The sequence below is a fragment of the Macrobrachium nipponense genome, chromosome 29 (assembly GCF_015104395.2).
Source record: "Macrobrachium nipponense isolate FS-2020 chromosome 29, ASM1510439v2, whole genome shotgun sequence".
NCBI lineage: Eukaryota > Metazoa > Arthropoda > Malacostraca > Decapoda > Palaemonidae > Macrobrachium > Macrobrachium nipponense.
Window position 1 is genome coordinate 1,338,862 of NC_061092.1, and position 12,402 is coordinate 1,351,263.

At 43.5% G+C, this 12,402-nt stretch overlaps 1 pseudogene; it reads left to right on the forward strand.

Annotated features, from left to right (window-relative positions):
* LOC135205924 (GTP-binding protein 128up-like) overlaps positions 1-12,402 on the forward strand; it is a 93,779-nt pseudogene that overhangs the window by 13,185 nt on the left and 68,192 nt on the right.

Here is a 12,402-nt window from a genome sequence, read left to right on the forward strand (position 1 = left end):
CCCTTCAGAAGGCAGGTATCACGCCGCGAATCCGTCTGAGACATCAAATCATTCAGCACCTGTTGACAGGTTTGAATCCTTCATGATCCCCCATGCCTTGGACTTTGTATTTGTTGATCCAGATCAATCATTACTTTGTCCTATTAGCATGTTGCTTTACTTGTGGAAGAATCCACACCCTTCACTGGATGTTGATGACTTTTCTCCACTACTGACTCGCCAATTGAGAAGTGTCCTAAAACGTCTTCCTCTGAGTCTTACAAGATCACGAGAACTTCGCTGCAGAAGGCTATGTCACGGTACCCTCTCCCTGAGAGTGCATGGTGCTAGTGGCTTGGTCCTTTCATCACATTCCAAAGAATATGTCGCACTGGAAGATAGATGTGGTCTCATGAGGACCACATTTATGTCTTTTTTTCCTTCAGGTCTTGCCCACAGGTCATTGGAACCCCCCCCTTTTCCTTGGACCTGTGGTGGATGCTCAGTGTTTTCTTACTTGGCTCCTTCAAATGGACATGTTGCATCTCGTGTATGGTGTGTGGTTCTAGAGGTAAGAAGGAAGCGAGAGTGATTGGCCTCTCCTCCTCCCTCCTTGTCCTTCTACTTCTCTTCCTTCGGGTTGAGAATAAGACTTGAACATACACTTGCTAGTCGGCATTTGATGCGGTAAGTCTACACATCAACTTTCTTGTTTAGAATCATAGAAGCAATCCTGCTCCTTCCTCTAGCAAAGGGAGGAAGGAGAGAAACAGGGCAATAAGGCCAAAAAAAACTTTTCAGTGCTTTGCCTTAATGCCTCTGACCTGAAATATTCTTCCCATCTTTTTTTGTATTACTTACATTTTCTCACTCATTTCGAAAAGGCTCAGAAGTCTGCTCTTGATCTCTCATTCTTATACTTCTATCAGTTATCAAGTCAGGGCACTCCTCACTCTTTTGACCAAGAGTAGCCCAGGTGAGCTGAACTCCAGCCAGTTCTAGTGAGTCTTTCTGTTGTAAAGGACCAAGGGGTTTGTATATTGTGTATGAACATATCACAGGTTTTGAAAGTAGTATTTTTCCAAACTATATGCAAACCTGAGGTCCTTTACACTAATGCCCACCTCAGCCACCCCTCAATCTGAATCTTAGGCCTTTTTGTAGAGCTTCAACAGCCGTGTTACAGCTTCACCGTAAGCTTATTCCTATTGTAAAGGACCTCAGGTTTGTATAGTTAGGAAACAAACAATTTACTGTAAAAAATATATGATAGTACACTTAAATGAAATTTTGAAAATTCTTTTATACCTAGACAAGTCCTTTTATAACTTGTAGCTCTAATTACTAGTATATTAAGATATTTTGCTGATTAAGAAAACCTTCTAACAAAGGTTTGTTCCTACACGTTATACAAACCATCGGTCCTTTACATAAGGAATTACCTTTCAGCCCCAATTGGAACTTGGTCGTAAGATTCTGCAACAAGGTAGTTAGGCAGTAATTGCTCGTGTGATAGTCGGGAGTCCTGTCTGACTGGACGTAAACATTCCACTTTGCTTTCTACGCTGTCGTGTGCAGACGTTCTCTCTCTGCCTGCTTCTTCTGTTGTGAGATCGCCAATTTCTTTCTTGTTGTTTTCATTTGGATATATTTGTGATTTTTTGTATATTTGTGTGGTTGTATGGATATGATGCAAGCCCACAAATCAAATAAGCCATACTTGCCCTTCATCTGATGATGTTGACCCTCACGCCCTCTGTGCAAGATGCCGAGGGCGGGAATATAGATCTGATACCTGTGACACTGGTATCTCTTGGTCGGAGGAGCAGTGGGAGAGATACGAGGGTAAGGAGAAGCCGCGTAAGTCTGCCAAGGCATCATCAGAGAGCTCTCCCTCGACTCCTTTGGTGACTGATACGTCGTCTTCTTTCCTTCACCCACGTAAACTCCCCGTCTCTCTCATTCTCCTTCGGGGGACATGTCTCTGTCTCTGTCTCTCTCCACTCGATCTGTCGAGTGCATAGAAAGGAGGGAAACATGCTGACTTGGAGTTGTATGGTGGTCCCCCTGTATTCTTGGGATGCGTACCAGACCCCCCCCCCCCCCCCCACCCCCCCCCCCCCCTTGAAGAGTTGGAACCCCTATTAAAATGCTTAAAACCTATTTGTTAATTGAAACTCAAGAAAAAACCCACTAAAAATTGTTATACTTTTTTTTAATAGTTTTATCACAATCAGGGCATTTTATGATGAAATTGATAAAAAAAAAAAAAAACAGGAATTTGTGGGTATTTCTCAGAAAAAATACTGCAAATAGGCAAATTTTCCACGAATAATGCAGGGAAATGTTCCTGAGAGAAATCCACAAATGTGTGAGTCCCCGAATCCGGAGAACGCGAATACAGGGGTTCCACTGTACTCGGGAACTTCTGTCCGCTCAGTGGGGGATCCTTCCCCCTGTGGGTGAACAGGAGCTCCCCCCATTAATCTAACTTTTGCTTCTTCAGGTTTGTCTGCCTCCGTGGGTGGGGATTTGCAGCAGGTAAGGCGAACCTTGAATTTTCCTGCCACTCCTACAATACAGGGACTGCTTCTCCATCTTGCAGTAGTCCCAGTAACCCACGTAGCTGAGTTGAGGACAACAACAATGTTCTCGACACCTGGGTATGTAGCACTACCACACCTAGTATATACAGCATATTACTTCGGTAAAACACCTAATGCTGTGGTGCAAGCACCAGTGCTGTGTACTTTACAGGTGGATTATTTTGCACCTCCTCCTCCTCCAGGTTATGCTGTCCTCGCTTCTCCTCCAGACTTCAAGTGCCCGAAGAGCTCACCTCTAGACTTCCTCCTGTCTCCGTCGCCGTACCTCACCCCTGTCCCTGCCCGTGGAAGTGCTGCTGCTCCGTCAGTTCCTCCTTCCCTGGTCGTGCTGGAGCCTGCTGCTTTGGCAGCTGCTGCAGCCCCTTCCTGGGTGGGGGATCTTTTTGATGTCCTGAGGAAGTTGGCGAAGAGGAAGTCAAAGAAGAAAGGGAAGGTGTCGTCAGCTTCTTTGTCTTCGTCTTCTACCGCCGCCTCCACTTCTTCTTCCGAGGCTTCCCAGCCGAAGAAGAAGAAGAAGGTGGTCTTGTCCCCCCTTAGAAGTCTTGCTCAGAGACTTCTGAGGGCCTGTCTCATCGTCCCGGTGAGACAGGTGGTCCTTCCACTGGTCCTCCCATTCCTTCGGGAACGGGAACCGCCTCTCCTATCTCAAGGAAGAGAAAGGCGGGGAAAGTAGAGGTACCAGCTGTTACCAGTACCTCTGCTCCCAGCTCTAGAGGTTCCTTACCTCTCTGCAATGGAGATTGAAGGAGTGTAGGTCACAAGCGCTGGACCCCGCAAATCCTTCCTGGTTCCTCTCACGGAGGAAGTAAGGGAGGATTTAGCCTGGTGGCTGGATGACAGGAACCTCTTTAGGAGTGCAGTTGCACACTCCCCCTCCAGAGATACTTCTGTTCTCGGATGCATCGACCAAGGGTTGGGGCGCACACTGGAAGAGTTGCTGGTTTCAGGTGTGGAGAATCAACACGAAAGCACCTTCACATCAACGCTCTGGAGCTCAAGGCAGCGTTTCTTGTGCTCCAAGAATTCCGGTGGCGTTGATGGGACACTCGGTGGTGTTGATGAGTGACAACACCACAGTAGTGGTGTATGTCAACAAACTGGGGATTAGTGTCCCTCCTGTTGCATCAGTTGACGGTGCAGGTGCATGAGTGGGTAGTGCTTACTTGGTAGAGCTGTTAGCCAAGTACATTCTAGGCAAGAGGAATGTAGTGGCAGACAAGCTCAGCTGCCAGAATCAATTGATTGGGACAGAATGGTTTTTACACCCAGATGTGGCAGAAGGCTATTCGACCTGTGGGGGCGTCCAGTGGTGGATCTGTTAGCCACCCAGAACAACAGAAAACTCCTGGTTTTCTTCTCCGTCGGAGAACATACTCTGCAGCTGGCAATGACGACACCGGTACCTTCCACCTGAGAGCTCACGAAGTCAAAGGCATAGGTCCAACCCTCACATTCTGAAAGAATCTTTTGGTTTCTCAGGTACTGAAATTATGGGTGTGGTCTCGACATCTTTCTTCCTCAGGACATTGCCCACAAGCGTTGGACACTTTCCTTGGGATCTGTGGTGACTGCTTTGACAAGTTATGTAGCTTACCTGGCTCCTTTAATAAGACAGGTAGCATCTCTCCTCCTCTCCTCCTTTGGGCAGATGCTGGAACTGGCGGCCAATGCAGATAAGTTTACGCATCAACACTTGTACTATTTTTCTATCTTAGATTTATAGAAGCATACCTGCTCCTTCCTCTAGCAAGGGGAGGAAGGAGAGGCCATGGCAGTAAGACAAACCTTATGCTCATATTTGCCTACTGTCACTGGATTGTTTTTTTTTTTATTCATCCTATCCTTTTTCGTTTAGTATTCCAACTAACCCTCACTCATTTTGAAAAGCCGATAAGTATACACTGATCTTGCAGTTCCTATATACTCTGATCAAAATGTCAGAGGCACAGTACGTACTTTTCCTCATTCTATTGACCAGGATGAGTAACCCTAGTGTGGTGAACTCTAGTCAGTTCGGAGATTCACTCAGATTCCTCCCTCCAGCCAGTTAGTCTTCCAAATGTATCGAGCCGATGGCTTGTATAGTGCCCCCCATTTACGCATTTCACTCTTTTGGGGTGCATTTTGTCGCAGATTTTTGTGGAACACATTATTCACTTTTCCACAGAGAACTTTCTCTAATTTGTAGATTCTTTCTATGACCTTACCTCTAAAATTGTTACTAATTTGCTTTTTTTTTTTTTTTCGTAAAGCAACACTATTTATTCAATAATGACCATTCTTTCATACTGGGCATAATAGGTCTCTCTCTCAATCTCTCTCTCTCTCTCTCTCCGTCTCTCTCTCTCTCTCTCTCTCTCTCTCTCTCTCTCTCTCTCTCTCTCTGTAAGGCATAACTATATTATAAATACAATATGCTCTATCATCCAAACCTTTTACAGCAATATTTCAGATTCATCTTTCATTACCCAGAGAGAGATACATACACTGATTACACTCAGTCCAGAGCTAACCTGGAATGAGAGAAAAGAGCTTATCTTATGTACAAGGGTAACTGCATTAGTTCTCTCTCTCTCTCTCTCTCTCTCTCCTCTCTCTCTCTCTCTCGTTCCATCTATCTCTCTCGCTCTCTCTCTCTCTCTCTCTCTCTCTCTCCTCTCTCTCTCTCTCTCTCTGGGTAAGGCATAACTATATTGTAAATACAATATGCTCTATCATCCAACCCTTTTACAGCAATATTTCAGATTCATCTTTCATTACCCTGAGAGAGATACACTGATTACACACAGTCCAGGGCTAACCTGGAATGAGAGAAAAGAGCTTATGTGCAGAGATAACTGGATTAGTTGTCAAACATTCTGTAAGACAGAATTATTTAGTTGTATTAAACATTTTATAGGTATTTTGCTGTTTACATTAATTTTGTTGTTTTAAAATTAGTAAATCTCAAATTAAGCAATGAAATGTTAAAATATGGACAGTTATAAGCATTTCAGTTTATAAGGTCCTGGACATTTTGCAGTTATAAGCCAGTTAAAAGTATTTAGAGAGGATTTTTACATTTCCACAGCTGGTTCTGGAACCTTATCCCCTGTAAAAGTGGGGAAGCATTTTATCATGAAGGAACAAACTCACATTTTTTAAAAGTAATTTGTATTTTTCCTAATTATACAAAACTTGAGGTCCCTTTACATCTCATGCCCACCTCAGGCACCCCGTATCTGATAACTGGGCCAAAAGACAAATTGGAATGTTTAATCCTGGCAGGCAGGATTCCTGCCTACCAGTCAGTAGTTAACTACTCAACCAACTTGTCTGAAAGGTTAACTGCCATTTTAATTCCTCTTGTAAAGGACCTCAGGTTAGTATAGCTAGGAAAAATACAAATTACTTTAAACATATTTGATTTTATTATGAAAACTAAATTTTTATAATATAAAGGGACAGGTAGAGCTTAGGAAAGTTTTTTAGTTTTACAATAAAGGGGACAGTAGAACTCACAGTTGGCTTAAGAGATTCAGAGAGCAACAATGATAAAGTTTCCTCTAGAAGTATGATTTTGTAATTAGATCAAAGAGGAAGCTGACCAGTGACTAGAGCATAGTTTTAGAAATTGATCAAGTAGTCATATATATTTGAAGCAGATGCAATAGCAGAATTAAATTCTTGTTAATGATCAGTGTATGTAATTACTGTACATTACTGTAATTATTTTATGCAATTGCTAACCTCTAAGTTTAAACCTCTGAATATCTGGATACCACTACATATTTTCTTATTTTGTTCATTTTTTAGTTTAATCTTTTATTAAATCTCGTACCTTTTAACTTTATATCTCTTTCTGCTTTGTCCACATGTCTATACAACTTTATTGATACACCATTCTGACTTTTTCAAGCCTTCAGATTTCTATGTACAAGTGGGACTGGACTACTGTACAAATTTTAATTAGTTTAAAAAAGTTAACCCATCTGAATTAGTTTATTATTGTTGTTATAAAAGTGATTTGGTGATGTATGGTCAGTAAAAAAGGAGCCTTCTTATTGTGTGTTTTTATCTATAGCTACTTGATCTGCCGGGTATCATTGAAGGAGCAAAAGATGGTAAAGGACGAGGTAAACAGGTTATAGCTGTTGCTCGAACCTGCTCTTTGATTTTCATAGTCCTGGATGTTCTAAAGCTGTTGGACATAAGAAGTGATGAACGTGAATTAGAGGGTTTTGGAATTCGACTGAACAAAGTAAGTGCTGTAGATATGGATTTTCTCTGTGAGATATGTGTATATTCACTTAGAGATATAAGGATTGGATTATGTTCCTAAGTACTACATACTGATAAAGGTATATAACACAGTTTTATTTCATTTTCAATAGGAAATGTGAGAAATTTATAAATTGTAAAATTTTTTTTCAGGAACCACCTCAGATTACTTTCAGAAAGAAAGAAAAGGGTGGTGTAAATCTGCAGTGTGTAGTGCCTCAAACTGAATTAGATTTGGAATTAGTGAAGGTAAGTTCTTTGATTCTTCAACTTGGAACCTGATATTTATTACAATGGGATAGAGCTTTACTAAATCTGTAGACATTGTGTATGTGCTTATGATAGAATACAATGTAAGAATTGGCTCTTCTATGTACATTGATTTTTCTAGTAATTGATACTCCTGTATTAGTGTAGTTAAGAAAATGGTTTAAGTGTAGTCAGCAAGAAACAGTCGTGTTTTTAGGGACAGATTGGTCAGTTAGTGAACCAAAGGTTTAAAATGAGGTTAGGGTCCCCTTCTTAAACAGAAAGATGTTATTTTGATAGCTTACTTTAACTTAAAGGCTGGCATGTTCTTTTATTTCATCCTTTTGCAACTGAAAACTATACCTAATTGATCTAATGAAGAAGTCGAAGTCTGTCCTGTCAGGATATTGAAGTAAAAAGTTTTGTATTAAAACAGTGCAGCAGTATAAATATTTTGAATTATTTGGAGAGTTTAACATTAGATTTGCCCTGGGAGTATGTGGGGATTTAGTTGTGGCTCAACAATATGAATGCAGTGCTCCCCCATTTTTTATGCAGGAATAGGTTCCACATCCTACTGCGGAAATGCAAAAAATCCCCTCTAAAAATACTTATAACTGGCTTATAACTGCCTAATACCTTGTACCCCTTAAACTAGTGCTTATAACAGCATATTTTAACATTTTCACTGCTTCATTTAATACTTCAAACAAAAAATATTCTTTAAATTATCATACTAAAATATTTAATATTTAAAACATAAATACATCCCAAACCATCATCTCAAAACACCAAAGTAACCTTATATTACAGTGCTCTTCTACTACTGTTGATGTTAAGTAGGCTATATAGATCCCCAAAACACCAGAACTGCCTGTTAAGAGAGAGAGAGGGCCTCGATCAGGTTTGTTATACTGATAGATATCCACTTGCAAAAGTCTAATATTAGTTGTATTGAGAATAATGATATTTAAATAAAACTTGTTTACTGTAATCATATTACATGTATTATTGTATTAAATTATAAGAACAAAACAGTGATGGCACCATTTGCATTCTAGGTTGTTTACAGTCTCAGCTGATCGTGTTTCACTGATATCATCACTGTCTGTAGTTGCTGAATGGAAACTTAATTCAGAGATACATACATTCCTTTCGTAAATGATCAGAGTTGGGTTTTTAACAAAGCCAAATCTATGTGTTTTTTATACAGAAGGTTACAGTAAAGGGAAACCATTGTTTTGTTTATGTTTTGTCGCCCATTCTCAAAAAAAAAAACGACCGCTGATAATACTACAATAGTGAACGATAATGATTCTACACAATCATCGTTCATATGCCTGAAATTGTATGAAACAGTTTAAATTTAAAATTACAAACAGCTTTGTGTGCTGCCACACTTGATAATCGCTGTGTCTATCATAAAAGCACGGAGGGAATGTGAAAAAATATAGTGTCATAAAATAATTAAAAAATGCCATGAACGGTACCGAAGATGATTTGTATACGACGACGAAGCTGAAGTCGACTCGCCAGAACCAGACTGGAATCCCTAAGGTGGTGGCACATGTGATCAATCTTGTGATATGTATGAGAAAACCTTTTCCATGAAAAAAAGAAATATTATATTATCATAAATGTTAATACTACTGTCAATTACACTATACCATTGAAATTTCTTAAAGGTTACCGAAAGATAAAGATTGCTGGCAGCAGAACCGCAGCTCAATGTTACATTTTCTCAACTTGAATCGCATATAAAAGTTTCTTTCATTGATTTCGAATTATTCCTCAAATAGGAGACTTATTAGATATGCCAATAGTATATATTATAGGTAAAATGGTTTTATTACCTTTTCTGGGCTCAGCTCGTGTCGGCCTATGAAAGTATCCTTAATATCATTCTTTCTAGGCAAAATTAATCTAAAATTAAAACCAGAGAAAAACAAAATTAAAAAAATGTCAGATAAAACTGACTCGCTCACTCTATAAAAGAAGTGTCGGTATGAGAATAGGGGCGAGTGGGAACACTACCACGAGTCATTCACCATTTAGACCTTCCAATCTAAAATCCCCACCAGAGAGAGCTGATACTAAGGGGTGATGCGGCCGCTACTACTACTACTACCGACGCTACGGACAGCAGCGCCCCTAGCGGTCATCCTTAATCATTAGACGGTACACGTTGTACGCTTTTTTCTTCTTGCCGTGTTATCTTTGGATTTATCTCCTTATTCACCATGGAACGTGCTGCCATCGCATCGGCTAAGTTAAGTGCCTCATAAGTAGTATTTTACCGTATTTTAGTCTTCCAGGGACCAGTATTTTCCTTCTAATAGGTCATATACGGTTCCCGGTCGACTCGTGGCGGCGCCATGCCGCCTCATGTTAAGAATTCCCGGTCTTCCGTACTGGGACTTCTTATACTTATGGGCTTACTTTATCACGTTCATCGTTGTTTACATCGTTTTTATAGCTAGGACAGCCCTTTTTATACCAGTTTCTCTTAGTTTGGTATTTAGGGCTATTCTGTGTTTTCTGCCCAGCATCAGGTCTCTTGCTCTTCATCGGCTATCGCTGGCTCCAAGTAGTCAACTGTTCCTCGGAACAGTTTGCCTCCTCCTGGGCTTCTTTTTCTTTTACTAAAAGTGTCTTTTCCACCTTTTACGATGTAATTTTAGTTTTATTTAGGGTGTTAGGCTAGCCTAGGTGCATGTCCCATGCGTTGGTACAGTCTGGTTCACGTGGCCCGTTCCACGGTTGTGGTTGCTATCGCGGCTTAGGCCACTTGCGGTCACGTGTTCCATAGCCCACTTACCCTTCCCGTTCCCTCCCTACCAGGTATAGGGAGGGTCTGGGGGACTCCTTGGTTACCATGACAACCTCAGTAGCCTTCCTCCCTCTCTCTCTGAGGAGGCCAGGAGTTCCTCCCAGCTGGGGTATAGGGCGACCACTTGTCTCGGGTACCGGGTCACTGAGCGGGTAGTTGTTGGGACGGGGAAGAGTAGGCCACCCCCCCCTCTCTCTCTCCCGCTGCGCTTTGCTGGAACCCCCCCCCCCCCCCCCCTTTTCTCGCTCAGTCCCACCTTTCCCCCTACTGTGACGACGGAGCCTCCGCTGCAGCGGGGTGGGGCCCCTTTGGTTATAGTTCGTCTGGCTCCGCCAGCGGGCGGGGTGGTCACTACTAGTGGTCTATTGCTTGCCTACTATATCCTGCCTTTTTCCCGCTACCGGAGGAGAGCTTGCTTCTTACCCGGGCACTCTTCTAGTAGACGGGGAAAAGATTTATATATATTTCGTTATAAATATAAGGATATACCCTAGTTTTACGGTGAATTTTAGTATTATCTAACTGTGTGTATACCATCTCCGTCGTTGTCCGTCGTGGTTTCATGGCTCACCACCACACCTGGTTGGATATGTTCTCTTGTCTCCCGGCGTAGCCTTAGACACTCCAACCTCCTAGTTACCACACGTATTATGGCGGGGCTCTGGTTTAATCTAACTGTCACGCTCCGGCATGCAGCGGAGCAATTGTTAGGTTGTAAGTGTTCTCCTGATACTTACGTATCTTTCCACTTACAGGCTACCAACTGTCAGGTCCTGGGGTGTAACGCGACGCTTTACGACCCCTGCGACCCCCCGATGAGTGCAGGACTCACGCCCCGTGTGCCACGACCCACAACGCCATGATCGTCTGGCACCCAGAAGCCTGCACCATTTGCTATGACCTTGTCAGTCAGCTGGTGGGGGGGGTAAGTCGATTTTAGACTTCTTTATCGTTTTACTAATAACACTTAGTCATAAGCTTGTTAAACCCCGTCCCCGCCACTAGAAGCTTCATTTCGCCTTCTCTTTCAGGCTGCCGCCGTGAAGGAAGTCGCCCTAGCAACCCTGAAGGCTTGGGTGGGCGGCTTCGGGAAGAACGCCGCCAAGGGCCAGCCGTACATCTTGGATAAAAAGCTGGCCGTTCAGATCTTCCCCGGCGGCAAATCAACAGGCTACGTTGATCCCATCTCAGCAGCCCCTCTCATCGCTTCCATACAGCAAGAGGTGCAGCAGTCGTTCGGGTCCGTGGCCACGCACGAGCCGGTCCCAGACGTCGCAACTTTGGACCTGAACATCGAGCCTATGGCGGTAGGGGCGGAGGATTTGTTGGTTGAGGTAGGTGTGTCGGGCGCCCAAGGTCTTTCCTTGGGCGCTCCTGGATCTTCTCCTGTCCCTTCTACCTGCTTCTTTTCAAGGCTTTATGGGATCTGAGATCCCTACCCGCTCTCCGCTCTCTCTGTACCCCCAAAGGTGAAGGGACAGAGAGAACAGAAGACCCTCCACAAGACGACTTCTAAGAAGTCGTCGTCGTTTCTTCTTCAGTAAAGAAGTCTTCGACTCCTATGCTGCGCGGTGAAGGCTAAGCCGAGCTCTTCGTACTCCAAGAGCTCTAGAAGCAAGGCTTCTAAGGAGAAGGCTCGCGCTCCAGCGGAGCCAATGCCTTCTCCGGCCTCCACCGCATCCACTCCGGCAACGCCGGTTGGAGTAGCGGGACCGAGCGCCTTTGATCCCACTGCCTTCTCAGCAGTGGTGATGCAACAGGTAGGAGAGATGGTAGGCTCGCAGGTCTCCGCCCTCGGAACCAAGTTTGAACAGATGTTTGCGCAGCTGTCAAACACCCTTAGTCAGTCGGGCCAGTCCATCCAAGATCTCTCTAACAGAGTTAGAGAGAATGAGGACCGAGTAGCTGGACTTTCTCAGGCTCCTCATCCAATCTCCCCAGTAGCAGGTGCTGGCATTCTCCAGCTACCTCCTTATGAGTCGCTACCAGCCTTCTCCATGGATAACCCATGGAGAGTGGCCGCTTACGCTCCATTCAAGGACGGTATGATCTCTGTCCCGGAGTGTGGAACTCGAAGGATTGAGGACTTCGAGTTTTATCCTCCGGGATTGACTCAGCCTTTCATTGGATATGCTAGGCTGACCGTGGCGGCCCTCACTAGGGATGGACAAGATTTCCCGAGAAAACGTGCTATATAGTAGAGAGCACGCACAGCGGGAATGGGTTCACTGCCTTGAGGACTGGGAGTGTACCAACACTAAGCTCCATGCTTTCAAGGAGTCCTTTCTTTACTATTTTTGCGACGGAGGAGGAGGCTTCTCTTCCGTTCGCTACCAAAATAGTGGAAGCGACTCTTCAGGCAGTTCTCAACGGCTGAGCCCATGCCCACAGCTGAGGGAAGCGGATTCTACTTCTCCACTTTTTCCAGCCTTGGAGAATTGTGGAGAACTTGCCTGCCACATTCACCCTTGGTAAGCT